Source organism: Euprymna scolopes, chromosome 23, assembly GCF_053919585.1.
Source record: "Euprymna scolopes isolate OS-2025 chromosome 23, ASM5391958v1, whole genome shotgun sequence".
Classification (NCBI taxonomy): domain Eukaryota; kingdom Metazoa; phylum Mollusca; class Cephalopoda; order Sepiida; family Sepiolidae; genus Euprymna; species Euprymna scolopes.
Genome location: NC_136504.1, coordinates 46,473,131 through 46,490,067, shown reverse-complemented (window position 1 = coordinate 46,490,067; position 16,937 = coordinate 46,473,131). Strand labels below are relative to the sequence as shown.

General features: G+C 33.6%; 1 protein-coding gene across 1 annotated transcript in view; it reads right to left on the bottom strand.

Annotated features, from left to right (window-relative positions):
- The window catches only part of LOC145245873 (polycomb group RING finger protein 3-like), a 189,199-nt gene extending 172,828 nt beyond the window's left edge, over positions 1–16,371 (bottom strand). The window contains exon 1 of the mRNA XM_080107588.1: positions 16,290–16,371. The gene's annotated coding sequence lies outside the window, so the exon portion shown is untranslated. The remainder of the gene's footprint in view (positions 1–16,289) is intronic.
- Between the last annotated feature and the right edge of the window lie 566 nt (positions 16,372–16,937).

The following is a 16,937-nucleotide window of genomic DNA, read 5'->3' as shown; positions in this document are numbered from 1 at the left end:
GAAAAAGATAGGCTCTCTCTACTGTGCTAGAAAACTACTGACACCTGAAAGTATCCTGTACCTCTATAAGGCCACCATTCGCCCATGTATGGAGTATTGTTGTCACATTTGGGCTGGTGCATCTGCTGCTAGTCTCTCGCTCCTAGACAAGGTTCAAAAGAGAGTCGCCAATCTGATAGGCCCTGAACTGGCATCTAAGCTTCAGCCTCTGTCCCATCAACGAAACGTTGCATCCCTCTGCCTGTTCTACAAGTATTTTAATGGTGAATGCTCTGACAAACTGCAGACACTTGTGCCCCCACAACGTAGACACCCTCGACAAACCCGACAGGCAGCTAAATCCCACCCCCACACAGTAGAGATCCCTAGATGTAAAAGATCTTTCTACTCCAGTAGTTTCTTCCCCAGAACCGCTAGACTCTGGAATTCCATTCCAGGTCCCTGCTTCCCTAACTGTACTGACATGCAGAAGTTCAAGTGTAACGTGAACCGACATCTTGCTGCCCAAATCTCAACATAATGCCCCGGTAGTTGCTGCCCCTGATAGTAGCCCCCTACACCAAAGCGGCAATGTACCTTGTTTGGGGTGAAAATGTAATTAAAAAAAAAAAAAATCTTTTCCCTCTCAGTTCTGTTTAAGTCTGCACCATTGGGGGACACTAACTTCTAAGGTTGTTTCTTGCTCCGACTTGTCCCATATCACTATGTCAGGTTTAATAGCTCCATTTTCTAGGTATGTAGCTGTAGGACTTGCATAGTCAGTGGATGGTGTATAACTTATTTCCAACTGTTCTTTATGGTATATTTTCTGAGGACTTGCTGCTGCATTTGATATTCAACTTTTACAGATCATCCAGTGAAAATATTTACAGTCTATCGTGTTGCATTGTATGGTAGCCATCCTCTTTTTAGCCAATCTATTAAACCTTCCTTATCTATATAGTCCTGAGTGAATCCATTGATGTTCCCTGGAGAAATGCAACTCCAAATTTCGAGCATGGAAAACAGGCATGGAGAATAAGGAACTGAAAAGTTAAAATGAAAACAAAATTTCTTCAGTGTTGATTTCAGCCTCCTGCAGGGTATTGGCAGGTTTCCCGGTGCAGAGGTGCGAGTGTAAACTCCAGTACAACTAATAGGTCCACAAGAGAAGTAGTGGCCTTACTGGGAGGTTGGTTATTGATCCGGATTATGTTTGTCACAGCTATCTGAGAAAATATAGTCGCCATCTTTATAAACAAGCCGATAAAGAGGTTAGCTAAGGAAGAACGATAGCCCTACTTTATAATTTTTATAATTAAATAACAGGACCCGTGGCACAATGGATAAACTACTTGGTAAAATTCAGTTGTAAATTACATTCTACTGGAGATGAAGGTTCAATCCTCAATGCAGGCAACACTCAAAATACAACAGTGAATTACTTAGGACTTCTACCTGGTCATGGTTGATTGAACAAGAGCATGCTACACCTGTGGATTAAATAAAGGATTCCATTTGAAATTCTTTGCAGATTCCTTGAGTTTGAAAGATTCCTCTGGTTTGAGAGAAAGATTCCAGAGTTTGACAAAACATACCTTCAGAAGCTCAGAGGTTACATCAGACGAGACATTGTGAAAATAGCACTGAAGATAAGAACAGTAGTCCAAATAATACGAATTAAATGACAGGGTTATGAAGTTATCGTTCTGCCTTAGCTAGCCAGTTTCAGATCTGTACTAAAGAGATTAAGAAAGAGGATGGGATCTTCAAATGAAAAAAAAATGAAATAAAGAAAAAGAAAACGAACGTAATAGTAAAAAGTTAAATGAAATCTATAATAAAAAAAATTCTAGAAAAATAAACAAAAAACAACACTTATGCCATCGGGGAAACTAAAAGGTTTTAAGGTTATTATTATAAAGATAATGCCAGAAATCAGAAATATTTTCAAAGAATAGGTATGACACTAATTGTCGACACACATAACAAAAAAAAATACAAGTAAAAACTAGTAAAATGAAATTAATTCATCGTAATTTTTACTTTATATTGAAGAGGAAGAATCAAGGTTTAAATCGCATATAAACATTTTTTTATTTTACACTCAATAAAAACGGATGAAATTTGATTTGAATGTCACAAAATAACCATAACATTAAAAAAATGAGAAGTGAACATGGCGTCACATATATACGAAAAACAGGTCTTATAAAAGATTAAAAATATAGGGGGAAAAAAATAGTAGAAAATTGAAAAATTGGTACGTGGGGGATGTCGGATTTTTATGTTTGTCAATTATTTTATGAGGTTTGAAAACACCTTTTAAAGATCGTGACAAACCGGTCTAATGGTTATTGTACTAGGCTCACTGTTTTTAGGCTTTGGTTTCGATCTTAGCTCGAGTATTTTTTTTTTCTTAACTTACAAGAAGTGAACCGTTTAGAAAACAAAACATAATACACGTATGCACATGTCTCCATATAGAATGCTTCAGACTGCTGGCCCACCTTGCATGAATCGAGCATCAGTTTTTGAGTAGCATAAGAGATTCGAAGAAGGCAGAGAGTCTGTGAGGGATGATGAGAGGTATGAAAGGAGTAAGGAAAACAGAACACTAGAGTTGATCGGCCAAATAAAGAATTTCATAGATAAGGACCGTCGCGTGTCTATAGAAACAATAACTGCAGTTTGATGTCAGTGTTAAAACTGCACACACAATTATTCACACGGAACTGTGTAAAAAAAAAAAAAACTGCACGCCTGTGGAACTCTGTTCCGTCTGCCTGCTTCCCTCCGGACTACAACTTGGATGTCTTCAAATCCAATGTTAACAAATTCCTAATGAACCGCCCCCTTAAGTAAACATTTCAGCAAATCTCCTCACTAACGTAATGTACTTGCAATAACCCTTATCCCTGAGTGGCTTCCGGGCCTTGATAAGTGGTGATCACTGTGTAAAAAAAAAAAAAAACTGAAGATGCAGAAGATTTGTGCAAATGCACCAATCTACAATGCCATCCTTGTCACAGACTATTTGATAAAGATAGGCATCAAATTACTACAAAGGGGACTAGAGTTTCATGCATGTACTACTAATAAATGTGCCCATACGAAAAAAGAAAGTTTGGAAACTTATTGAAGGCACCTTGTATATTAGGTACAATATAATAATCAATAGAGAATTAACTCTGTAATAATACGAAATCTGCATAAATTAAGATATATTTATACATATTTTACGACCGGGCGGCTACCTAGTATATTATACACACACATACTGCAAAAATATAATATGAATCTGGATGCTGCAATTAGTGACTATATGTTTCAATAATAAATTAAACTAAAAGGAAAACATGAAAAAGATTATATATGTATATATCACTTTAATTTACTCCCAAACATGGCACATTGCCACTGAGACGCGTAAGAGGCTACTGTGAATTAGGGTTCAGATTTATAAAGGGCATCCTAAGTAGGGAGTTGTGCAGCAAGATGTTTGTTCACATGTTGATAAAGGAAGCAGAGGGAGATTTCAAAGACATGTGGTTTGAGAAATGTTATTAGAGTAGAAAACTTAACGACATCTGGGAACCTCTGAAATAAAGAAGGGGGGGGTGATCAGACAGGGGGTATTTACGTTAAAGGGGGAACAAGTACAGCAAGATCGTCTGAATACATTCAGTTGAAGTACTTGTAAAATAAGCACGGGGAAAATTGCAGCAATAGGATAGGAGTTGGAGCTTGGTAGACAGTGTTGAATGTAGTAGGTTTGAGGCTTCTTTTTTAGACCCTGTCTAAAAGAAAGACTAGTTGGTGCCCCAACCCAGAGGCAACAATACTCCATGCAGGGACGAATGGTGACATTGTAGAGATATGGAATACTATCAGGTGCGAGTTATTTTCTAGCACGGTGGAGGCTAGTTTACAAACGACGAAATCACACAAAAAAAAAAAAAAAAAAAAAAAAAAAAAACGTTGTAAATCAATATTTTTGCCTTTACTAATGTATCACCACTCAAGATTTATAAAAAAAAAAATAAATAAAAAAAAATAACAAAAAAAAACTCGAGGATAAGAGTTAACAAGCTGGGATTATTGTTAGTCGAAATAGGAACAATTGGTGATTTTTCAAAACGGTCAAAGCAAAAAAGGGGCGTAAAAATACACAAATAAATGTTACCAAAGGCAAGCTAATTACTCTTTTACTTACATGGGCAAGTTTTTCTGTTTTAAGGTGATTTTTACTTAAAAAGAAAGGTAGTATAAAGCATGTCAAGTTAGAGCGAAAATAAAATAGTGGTGTCATTCGAGCAAGATTCGAGCCTTTGTAATCGCTCAAAAATCGAAAATTAAATAAAATAATTGAAGAGCATTACAATTTTGCATAATCGTTGACATTTATTCGATGTGTTTCTATCAGTATTTTGTTTAATTTTCGATTATCGAGGTCCAACTATGGCTCGAATGTGATCACCATTTTGCTTTCGTTCTACCTTTATTTTTAAGTAAACACACACACACACACACACACACACACACACTTTAAAATAAGTTAAAACACAAAAAAACTTATCCAGTAGGTGACTAGCTTGCGTTTGGTAACGTTTATTTGTTATGTATTTATTTCACCCTTTTTTTTTATTTTGTTAGCTCTTCTTGAAAATCACCCAAAAACATTGCATTTTTATATCTGTAAAATCAACGTAATAAAACGTGAAACTGCCCTCTTCCATTAACAACCAATTTCAGCTAATAAAGAGTCTCCATTCACTTGCTACTCCACAAGAGCATAGTCAGATTCATGGACGATTTTTAATGTGAGGAAAAAACTGCCCCCCCCCCCCAAAAAAAGAGAGTACTCTGGGTAGGAATAAAAATAATAGGTATCATCACTTCCTCGCAAATGGAGACACATCAAGGGATACACAATAAACCTGCCATCCCCATCAAACAGAAAATAAGTATTTCCGGATAGTGTCCCTATTTACTTGCTTCCCCACGAGGGCAGAGTTAGACTCAAGGTTGGTTTCTAATGTGGAGAAAATTCAAACCCAACCTCCAGAAAAAAGGAGACCCTGGATGAGTAAAAAAATACAATCACTCAAGAATGAGGGCGCACCGCACCACACCACGCACCATGCAATGAACAGTAAACACGTGCCCACTTCTAAAAGGAGAGAGTGCCTATTTTACTTGCCTCCCCATCAGTTAGACTAAACACCAGATCGGATTTTACTGCAAGGAACATTCTGTGCTCAAAAAGAAGCACTCTAGATTGGGACAAAAAAATAAATAATAAAAATTGCCTGCTGAGTACAGACAGATACTACACTTCAATTCCAGGCTGAAGGAAATGTTTTTTTTGTTTTTGTTTTGCTTTTTGGGCGAATCTAAAGGAGATGCCTCCCAGCCCTCCCACCCTCTATTTTTTTTTTTTTTTCGTCTTTTTATAATTTTTTTCAGCAGATTATTATCGAATGGACACTGGTCTACTAGATTGTCAAAAAACAAACCAAAAAAATTTTTAGGTCAATATTTAAATATTTGTAGGGATGCTCAGATTCTAATTCAACGTTTTTATAAATCGATAACCCACTTTAGTATCACTCGATGTTTTTAAACAAAATTTAGCAAATTTAGTCCTTTTTTAATCAATTTAGCCTTTTTTTTTCGATTATTTTAAAAAGCGAAATTCAAACAAAAAAGGCTAAACTGTTTAATAAAGGCTAATTTCGCGAAATTTAGCCTAAAAACGTCGAATGGTTCTAAATTGGGTGATCGATTTACTAGAACGTTACATTAAAAGCTAAGCATTCTCTACAAATATTTAAATATTGATCTTTTTTTATTTATTTATTTGCTTGTTTTGTGATAATCTGGTGTCCATTCGATAATCCGCTGAAAATTTGGAAAAAAAAAAAAAGATAAAATAAATAGAAAGGAAAGGGCGGGGCAAGCTTCTTCAGGTCCGTCGTTTAGCATCATCATTATTTTTTTTAAAGGAATTTTAAATTTCAATTTGCGATATAGTAGTTTAATTCGCGCAACGAACCTAATATTATAAGTCCATACAGTTAAACAAAAAGGGTGAAAAAATAAATATACAACAAATAAATGTTAGCAAAGACACATGGATATTTTTTTCAATATTTTAACGTATTTTAAAGCGTTTATTTACTTTGAATCGAAAGCAGTGTCAAATCTTTTGAATTAAAACAAAAAATGGCGATTTTGTTATAGCTATTTGGATACTCGATAATCGCTCAAAAATCGAAAATTAAACAAAATGCAGTGCAAGAACATTATATTTTTGAGCGATTGGTAACATTTATTGGATAGGTTTTTACCAGTATTTTGTTCAATTTGTATTTTTTTAATGTTCAAATGGCTATAACAAAATCGCCGATTTTTTTATTTTTTTTTCAGTCCAAGTCCACAAACTTATCATCATCTTTGTTTCAAAGTAAATAAACAATTTATTTTTTTTTTTTTTTAATTTCTACCCCAAACAAGACACAGTGTCACTTTGAAGTAGGGGGCTACTATCGGGGACATAAATTGCAGGGACAATTATGAAGGGGGATAAACAGCAAGATGTCTGTTCATATTACACTTGAACTTCTGCATGTCAGTACAGTTGGGAAAGCAGAATCCCGGAAGGGAGTTCCAAAGTCTAGCAGTTCTGGGGAAGAAACTATTGGAGTAGAAGGCTTTCTTACTCCTGGGGATCTCTACTGTGCAGGGGTGGAATTTAGCTGCTTGTCGGGTTTGTCAGGGGTATTTACATCGAGGAGGTACAAGTGCTTGTAGTTCCTCGGAGCATTCACCATTAAAATACTTGTAAAACAGGCAGAGGGATACAGCATTTCATCGATGGGACAGAGGTTGAAGCTTAGATGACAGTTCAGGATCGATCAGATTAGCAACTTTCTTTTGAACCCTGTCCAGAAGTGAGAAACTACTAGCAGATGGACCAGCGCAAATGTGACAACAGTACTCCATATATGGGAAAATGGTGGTCTTTTAGAGGTACAGGATAATTTCAGGCATAAGTAGCTTTCTAGCACAGTAGAGAGAGCCCATCTCCTTTGCAGCAGCCTTGGCAATGCTCTCTATATATTTGTTTCATCTCATGTTCCCTGTGAACGTTAGGCCGAGGAGTTTAAAGAAAGTACCTTCAGGTAATGTGTCCTTGGCCATTGCTATTGGTGGTAGAGAAGGTTTCTTGTAATTATTGAAGGAAACAAGCTCAGTCTTGGCTGCATAGAATGTGATCAATCATTTTTGTCCCCACTCCACTACAGATTGGAGGTCATCCTGTAGTGTTTCTGCCATTTCCTTAGATATGTGTTCATTTGTTTTCCCCTCGTGACTGTTATAGAGTATGGTGTCATCAGCAAATACACCCATTTCAGAGACAATTTAATCAGGCAGGTCATTTATGAATATTAGGAATAATAAAGGTTCCAGGATAGACCCGTGAGGTATTCCTGCATTTATATCATATTGTTTAGATGTACGACCGTCGAGAACAACCTGGATTCTTCTCTTACTTAAGAATTTAATTACGTTATGTATTCTTCCAGTGATACCATATGATCTGATTTTCCTTAGAAGGCCATCGTGCCATACCCTGTCAAAAGCCTTAGATACATCGAGGGCTACTGCTCTACCGTCTCCCGCTTTGTCCAGTGAATGGTATATACTTTCAGAGATTACAGTTAGGATATTTGCTGTGGAATGGGCTTGCAAAAATCCATATTGATGGTCAGTCAGAAGTTTAGCAGCTGTAAGGTGATGAACTAGAGCTTGATTAATTATGGACTAAAATATTTTGGTGAAAAGCGGGAGGAGGCTAATGGGGCGATAATTTAATGGGTCAGTTCTTTCGCCAGAATTCTTGAAAACTGGTACCACAGAAACAGTCTTCCAGCAGTCAGGAAAGCAAGATTCGTTAAGGCATTTGTTGTAAAGTTTGGAGAGAACTGAAGCAACCTCAACAGAGCATTTTTTTATAGTACAGCCGGGATGAGATTGGGTCCACATACTTTCGAGGTGTTTAGGTTTTTTATGATACCATGCACCTGAGAAGGGGTGATTTTCAGATCATCTAGTGTGGCATCTGTCCGCAAAGGAAAGTCAGGGAGGAATGGTTTGTTGGGTCCAATGTGGAGTTTGAGGCAAACCGACTGGCAAGCATGTTAGCTTTCTCGGTTAAAATGCAACAAAACTTATCAAAGTAGGTAGAAGAGTAACTTATCTTGACTTTGATAACATTTATTTGTTCGCCCTTTTTGCTTTATTGGCTAATTTCATGCCCTCAGAAAATTATTGAGGCTTGTACCACAAAAAACAAATATATAACAAATAAATGTTATCAAAGGCAAGATAAGTTACTTTTCTACCTAACTGAATAATTTTTTAGTGTTTTTTTATTTAATATAACATGTTTAATCAGCTCGAAAAACTCAGTGTTTACCAATGTATTTGAAAAAATAAAAAAACAAATGACAACCGACTCAGTGTTGAACACGGTAAGTTTAGGAAAATGAGTTCAAACAAAAAAATTATACAAAATACTGTTAGAAACCCACCAAATATATATTCGCCTATGCCACGGTAACATATATTGAGCGTGTTTCTAACAGTATTTTGTATAGTTTTTTAGTTTGAACTCATTTTCCAAAACTTACCGTGTTCAACTAAGAGTTTACCGCCATTTGTCTTTTTAAAAATATATCGATTAACATTGTATAATTTTCGAACCGATTACACGTTTTAAAGTGCGTAAAACCACTAAAAAAAATTTTCCAGATAGATAGAAGAGTAACTTATCTTGCTTTTGATAACATTTATTTGGTATATATTTGATTTTTGACCACTTTTTCGAATATATGTGTATAGTAATACAAACCCCTAAAAACATATCTAGTTAGGTAGAAAAGTAACTTATCTTGCCTTTGATAACATTTATTTGGTATATATTTGATTTTTGACCACTTTTTCGAATATATGTGTATAGTAATACAAACCCCTAAAAACATATCTAGTTAGGTAGAAAAGTAACTTATCTTGCCTTTGATAACATTTATTTGTTATATATTTGTTTTTGACCACTTTTTCGAATCTAAAAACTTTCAACCAGAATATATTAGGATTTACTGACAATTTTTAAAGTCAGTTCAAATGACTTTCTTCTATTCGATGGTTTAATTGCTTCCAAATTATTTTCATATGTCGAAGTGTCACGAAGTATTATTTGAATTGTTCGGATTACTGATCTCGGGGTGTTATTCTTACACAGTTTCAATCAATGGAACGTAGAACCTTCTGCAGGTGTGCATCAATAACCCTTACTGGTGAAAAGAATATTTATGTTCTTTTTTCCAATAACACCCAAGATGAGAATAGTAGGCCGAACAATAATAAATATTATCAATCCTCATCTCAAAAATTCAGAACCAAGTAGTTAATTCTATTTTTTTTTTTTTGTAGCTATATTAAGAGATTAAAATAGCTAGTCTGTTTACGACTAAACCAAAATGCATTGTGGCGAATTTAATTTTGTAATTATTATAATTTCATTCAATCATTCACTTTTAAATAAACCGTGACATTAAATGGGTTTCTTCCACCAATATTTTGTTTAATTTTCGATTTTTGAGCGATTACCTAGATGCGCCAGATGATCGTCTCATGTTACAATCATTTTTTCTTGTTTTAATTACTTGTGTTTCTAAGTAAATAAACGTTTTAAAACAAGTTAAAAAAAAAAAAAAAAAAAAAAACTACCCAGGTAGACAAAAGATCTTGAATGTGGTAAAATTTATTTGTTATATATTTGATTTTTTTGTAATACAAAATGCCCCTTTTTTTTTCTTTTTTTTCTTTTTTTTTTCTTTTTACGTATTGCATTTTTTTTTTTTTTTATAAAAGCGATTGAAGTAATTTTTTTTAAATGTGTAAGCCATGAGAAACACAGATACACGCGAGAAATAGTCTCAGAATGTTATTAATAGATGATTTGTTATTTATGAAATGCATCGAACTCCTTAACAACCGCATAAACAGAAAAAAAAAAAAACTAAGGGAACTTTCTTCATCCCATCTTTTTTCATCCCGCTATTGTCACGGGTGGTTAGAAATGATTTTATTCCCACAAATACTGAGCTAATATGAAATATCATTTCCGGAATTAAACGTCAATTATCCCCCCCCCCCCAAAAAAAAACAATAAATAAATATATGCAATAACAATTTCAATTCTCCGAAAAGAAGATAAGCGAAGCGTTTATATATATATATATATACATACATACACGGTGTGTGCAAAATCCAGACTTCAAGACAAGGTGTTGATGGCAACAAAAAGTGTATTTCATTTTACGTTACAATTGTTTCAATGTCCAGTTCGACAATTTTAAGCGTTATATCGTTTGAAAATTTTCAAAAACCAGCATTTCTTCAGACTTTATGAATAAACACACTTTAGGCAATGTAGCATCTTTTTAATAGAAAGAAAAAAAGGCAGGGGGGGGTCCCTAACGGGAAAAGGCTTAAAACCTATTGGTATATGAAAATTTACTGAATTACACGAACTCAGTATATTACATCCACATACAGTACTGTTTCGTTGTATCACAACGAATCAGTGCGACTAGACTAGCACCTTTTCCCTAGCCATGGATTGAATCTACAACCACCACGTTGATAATTTTGGAAAAATTATTCCAGCAGAGTGCTCTATTATAAGGAAAAAGAACACAAAAATAAAAGCGTCTTATTTATATTTTTATTTTCAGAAAGTTTAGATAAGATAAGCCATCGGTATCGTCGGTTTCAAACCCGATATTATGGAATCGTTTTAGATCCCCATATCAAGCTATCTTCAGACGATGGGGATCGAAAACGATTCCCTATTATGAGGTTTGAAACCGACGGTACCGATGACTTATCTAAACTTTCTGAAAATAATGACAAAAAGTTTATATTCCAAGGTGTTGTTGATCTTATCGTTTATTTCTTTCAGCATGTTAAAATATTTAGTTCTTGACAGCACCTGTTTCGTAGCGCAGAAACAATAATATAATTATGTTAATTTTTGAATAATTTCTGCCTCGACTCACAAAAATAAGAGCATATTAACCTTAAAAAAGAGAGAAAAAAAAAAAACGAATTTGGGCATGATTACTTAAATCCGAAAAAAAAAAAAAAAAAAAAAAAAAGAGAATAATTGCAATTGTGTTTTATATTTACGCCATCTTTGATTTATATAAAAGAGTACTTGTGCCTTTTATAGATCGTTCTAAAATAACGTTATTATTTAGAAATCCATTCCTAGCATGGGGAGGGAAGGTATGATTTGTTAACTATTGTGTACTTTCCCCCTCACAATTTAATAAATAAAAGATAGCCCATAAAGTGCACAAGTACCAAAATAAATAGGAAAAAAATAAAAAAGTTTCATATTGTCAAGAAAAAACACCGGCACGAAGAATAGTTTGATATCGTCGTAATTTATTAACCCTCTTTTCTGAAGTAGGTGTGTGATCTGCAAAAATTGTTTTCAACGTGAGACACTTATTTAACCAGTAGGGTAATCTGGCCGATGCCCGAGGCACATGGATAATTAAAAAAGTTAAAAAGTGTGTAACGACTTCCTTTCAATCGTCTACTTCTCAATTGGTCCATTATAGGAGAGAAGAAAAGAAAATCTATCTTCAGTGTTGTTTTTTAAACAATCATAACAAAGAAAAACGATTTTGGTAATTTTATGTTATCAAATATATAAATCACTCCAGTCTTTAATTGATGAGTGTTTTGTTTTTATTTTGAGTGCCCTAAACCGTTGAAATACGTACTTCGATAATTTTATAGAGAAGAAGGGAGGGGAGGGTCTGTTGTCACATGAATTTATTTATTAATCTATATATCTTTAAAAGTGAACGTGTCTGTGTGTCCATTTACCTACGCAATAACTCTGTCAATTTTTAGTCTACAGACTCGAAATTTGATATACAGGGTACTGAGATTTGGAAAAATCGATGTGATCGGTTTTCGGCCAGAAATTTGGCTATTAAGGGGTTAAAGTTCAACGATTTGACCTTTGAGAACTCTACCAAACTCCTCCGACAATTTTGGGTCAAACACTTGAAATTTTAGATATAGGTTCCTTGGACATGGATCCAATTTAATAACTTGATTTGAGCCCAAAAAAAAATAAATGTTAAGGGGGGTCATAATAGGGATCAAAGTTTAAAAAATTGACTTTTTTTTTTTTTTTTTTTTTTTTGCTCAGCATACACATCCAAACACCCGGGCACCCATGCTAGTAGATAATAAAGTTGGATTGGAAACGGAAGTAAGCAATTCTACAAAATTACTGAATTTTACCTCCTGCCCCACATCCCCTGGTGACTGTAAGGGAATGAATTGCTACAGTATTTTCTGTTAATTATACTGTACAAAATACTGACCAAAGTAATAACATTATTTAGAAACCTCTATAGGGAGAGTGGGATGTGTGTACTTTCGGCTAACAATAATAGACAAATGATACTGTAAAAATTGGTGATGAAATGATTCCAATATTTTCCTCGATTCCGATACAATTACCGTAAAAAAAAAAAAAAAAAACACATGTTAAAGGTGTATAAATTTTCTCAAATGTAAAAGCACACTTGCGGGGTGTGGGGGGGTGATCTATAGATTTTTGTTTAACTGGCAGTTTAAAATCAATAAATATTTACTATTTCATTATTACTACTTTTTTTTTCTTCTTCCTTTGAAGATTGTAATGCTGGGTATAGGACAGCCAAACCAGCTGCCAACATTGCCCCGCTTTTTTATTGAAACCAACCGAGAGCTCTTTTTAGTATCCTCGCTGTTCCCTTAAGTGCAATTGTGTCAAACAAAATCAAATAAAAAAGATAAGGGAATCGTTTTTTGGCATCGGAAAATAGGTACAATTTTTCCGATTCCGATATCCTCAGAAGTTCCGATTTGTCCGATTCCCGATTAATCGTCCCAACACTAGTGAAGATTGAATTTAACTTTAAAATACTATCTAAAAAAAAAAAGAAAATACAAAATAAATAAAAACAAATAGTACGATACGCATTTTGTGAAGTAAGTACCGCATTTAACAAGGTTGAGATCACATTGGATCTGATTATGTAAGGTTCGTAAGTGCGTATCCTATGTAGTTTCTGACTAGATAAGTGCAAGTGTAGTTATTAAATCTTATTTTAAGTGCGTGCAATCAAGATAAAGAACTTGATATTAGCGACTTTGAACAAAGCAGTTCTCAGTTCTACTACTTTGGTGACTCTTGCTCTAATTGAAAGAAAAATTTCATCATTTAAAAGGGAGTATTACTATCAATGGAAGTAGTTTTTGCTGTCTTTTTTAATATCTAACATAACAGAAAAACAAATAACGGTATCAATTTGCAAACCTATTAAATAAATAAATACAACCCCACCAAAAAATATAAAAATCGTTCACAGGGGGGGGGGATGTAAAGTTAGGATATGTTTACGTTTTCGTTTTGAGCATCCCCATCTTTTTTTTAAAACGTTTATTCCATACGATTATTCGATTTGTAGTTTGAAAATTATCTTGGAATTTAAGGCATAGCAAGAAAGTAAAATATATTTATAAATATTTAGGTGCTAATGCAGAGAGTGATCCGCGCTATTTTTTTAAATCGTATTTCCACGTTTAATTAAAGTTTTATGCTACGTTTTTTTTTTTTTTTTTTCAATTGTAAGGTTAAAGTACAGAATAGGTACAAAACATCCTCCCTCCCCATGTTAAGAATGGCTTTTTAAATAATAACGTTATTATTTCAGTACGGATAAATATTGGTACTAGAGAGTGATCCGTCAGATCACTCTCTGCATGAGTACCAATATTTAACATCGACCGTTTATGTTTAAGGGAACTTTTAGCACATAGTTTTGATAATTTTAATATTAGACAAAAATAACTCGAGTTACAGATGCAAGAAATGGACGATGTATTCACATTTAAAAACATGTAAATATATATATATATATATATATATATATATATATATATATATATATATATATATATATATATATATAAACTAAGTTTTCTCTAAAAGAAGTAAAATAAAATAATGGTGCTAGTGCACTTACTGATCCGCGCTATTTTTTAAATCGTATTTTCAAGTTTAATTAAAGTTTTATATGTTTTTTTATTCAAATTTTAAAGTTAAAGTATAGAATAAGTACAAAACACCCTCCCCATGTTAAGAATGTCTTTTTAAATAATAACGTTATTATTTCAGCACGGATCAATAAGTCCACTAGTACCAAAATAATAATAAAAATAAGAATTGATGTTAAATTAATTCTTTATGGATATTTTCACCTTGTTACTACATCTTACGGTATTTATGCATTTATGTTACCGTGCTATCTTTTTATAGTGTTTTCAAGTTTCATGATATCTTTTTATCAAATTGTTAGGGGAAAGTACAGAATATTTACAAAACACCCTCCCCATGTTAAGAATGGCTTTCTAAATAAGGTTATTATTTCAGCACGGTAATATAAGTCACTTATATTACCGTGCTGAAATAATAAGTGCATACTGTATAAGTAACCATCTTAAATTTAAACTAAATGTTAACACTTAAAACTACACATCTAATAATCATTTATGATGACGGGTACTTTTGCAGTTTACGAACTCTTCTGAGATAAATAACGTTATTATTTACTACAAACCCATTCTTAACATGGGGATGGGGGTCTTTGTTAACTATTCTTACTTTAACCTAACAATTTAATAAAAAGATACCGTTAAATTCAATTTAACTTGAAAATTAAACAAACGAACAAAAAAATAGCACGGTGAGTAAACTGCAGAAGTACCAAATGATGTTCTTTTTGAAAAGGGTAATTTGAGACGCTTAAAACGTACACAAATGATGCAAAAATGAAGAAATCACGTAAATAGTTTAATAAATTAAAATCGAAGAAAGCATACGTGACTGTAAAATTTTCGGTTTTAACGTTGGTATGTATTATGCACTTATGTTGCTGTGCTAAAATAACGTTATTTAGAAAGCTATTCTTAACATGAAGACGGGAAGGAGTTTTGGTAACTATTCTGTACTTTCACCTACGAATTCAATAATAATAAAAAAAAAAATATCGTAAAACTCGAAAATACGATTTTAAAAATAGCACGGTAACATAAGTGCATAAGTACCCTATTTATTTTCTTTGTTTTAATATTTAAACTAAAAAAGATGAAAAACGAATTTAGTAAGCATTTTTTTTAATCACGTAAAAAAAGAAAAAAAAAATGCTACCATATTTTGCGACAAATAAACAAGACATTTTTTCTTTCTATCGTTTAAGGATATAAAAAAAAATAATAAAAAGTGGTCCAGAAGTGGGTGATTAATTAATAAACCAAAACCTATTGTATATCGTTCCCCGACTTTTAGAACGAAAGCGGCCATAAAATGGAGGACTGGTTTATATAAGGGTTTAAATTACAAACAGAGCACCCCACTTTCGGACCAACAAGGAGGTGCTGTGATTTTCGACTTATTCTCTCTTGATCTTCAACAAAACGGGAAATGATTTGTTTTTGTTTTCTTTTTTGTTTTTCGTGGTGAAGAAGACGTAAATACCGAAATAAACTTCACAATTAATTTTCGACCGTAAAAAAGGCTATTTTTTTATCAGTAAGCAGAAACGCCAGAAGAAAATAAACTAAGTTGGTTGCTCGTAACATACTTTTATTTTTGTTTTGCGGAGAAAGGAAATAAATAATAATAAAAAAAAAAAATCAACTCCATTGTCTGCTTTAAATAAACCAGAAGAAATCTCTGATTACGCGAGAAACACCATGATAAAAAAGAAGACCGACCGTAAAAGGGTTTTGTGATTAAATTGAATGAAGAAACCACACGCTTTAAATATTACAACCAAGAATCGGACTGTCCATTAAGTGAAAGAAAGCAAGGTCTGAAAGTGGGGGATCAATTCACAATTGACAACTAATTACAAACTGATCCCCCACTTTATAGACTCCTTATTCCTTACACAGCTTGTGTATAGTGTGCGAATCGAACGCACGCACTCATAACATGGAGACGGTGGTAGTAGCAGAGAATGAAAACCTAGGATTTTCTCAAAGAGTCGACCGTAATTGAGCGACAAGATTGTTCCCACTCAGCCCAATAAAAACATAGAGAGGCCAAGGAAGATATCGGCAAGTCCTGGGATCAATTCAGAATGACCAGACACGAAACTTACCTTGAAAACATCAAAAACATTCTGGTAGTAGGTAAAACCATAACACCTGACGGCCATGTTCTTTACTGCTGGCAAAGTCCGACATTTTGATTGGACGTAGCATTTGTCGAGTAGCCAATCAAAATGCTCGACACACGGGCACGTTCGGCTGTCGAAGATAAGACAACTCGAACTTTTTGAAAAAAAAAAAAAAATAGAAAAAGGAAAGAAAAAGAAGCCACAATAATTTTTTTTGTTAACATTCTTTCTGGTCAAACCACAAATTAGCCTCAATCCTTTATTTTTTAATTTCATAAAGGAATTTAAAATATATTGTAACTTCCTGAAACATCCAACCCGACCGTATCTCGTCCTCCGTGAAAAGAAAATTAATTAATCACTATAATCACTATTATTCATTTGTGGCATTTTATCTCTGATGTGTTTGTGGGTAGGGGGTAAATAATAACAATTAGAAGTTAACTGTCCCCCAAAAGTTATTAAACATTTAAAAAAAAAAGTTTCTATATTGTTTTTATAGTTTTAAAAGTTTTGTTTAATTAATAAGATCGTCTGGGCTTCAATCTATGCTTCCCTCTTGCCAAACTTGCACAAAAACACTCGTCTTGCTACAACCACTATCAACAATTGCCCTTCACTTTATATCTG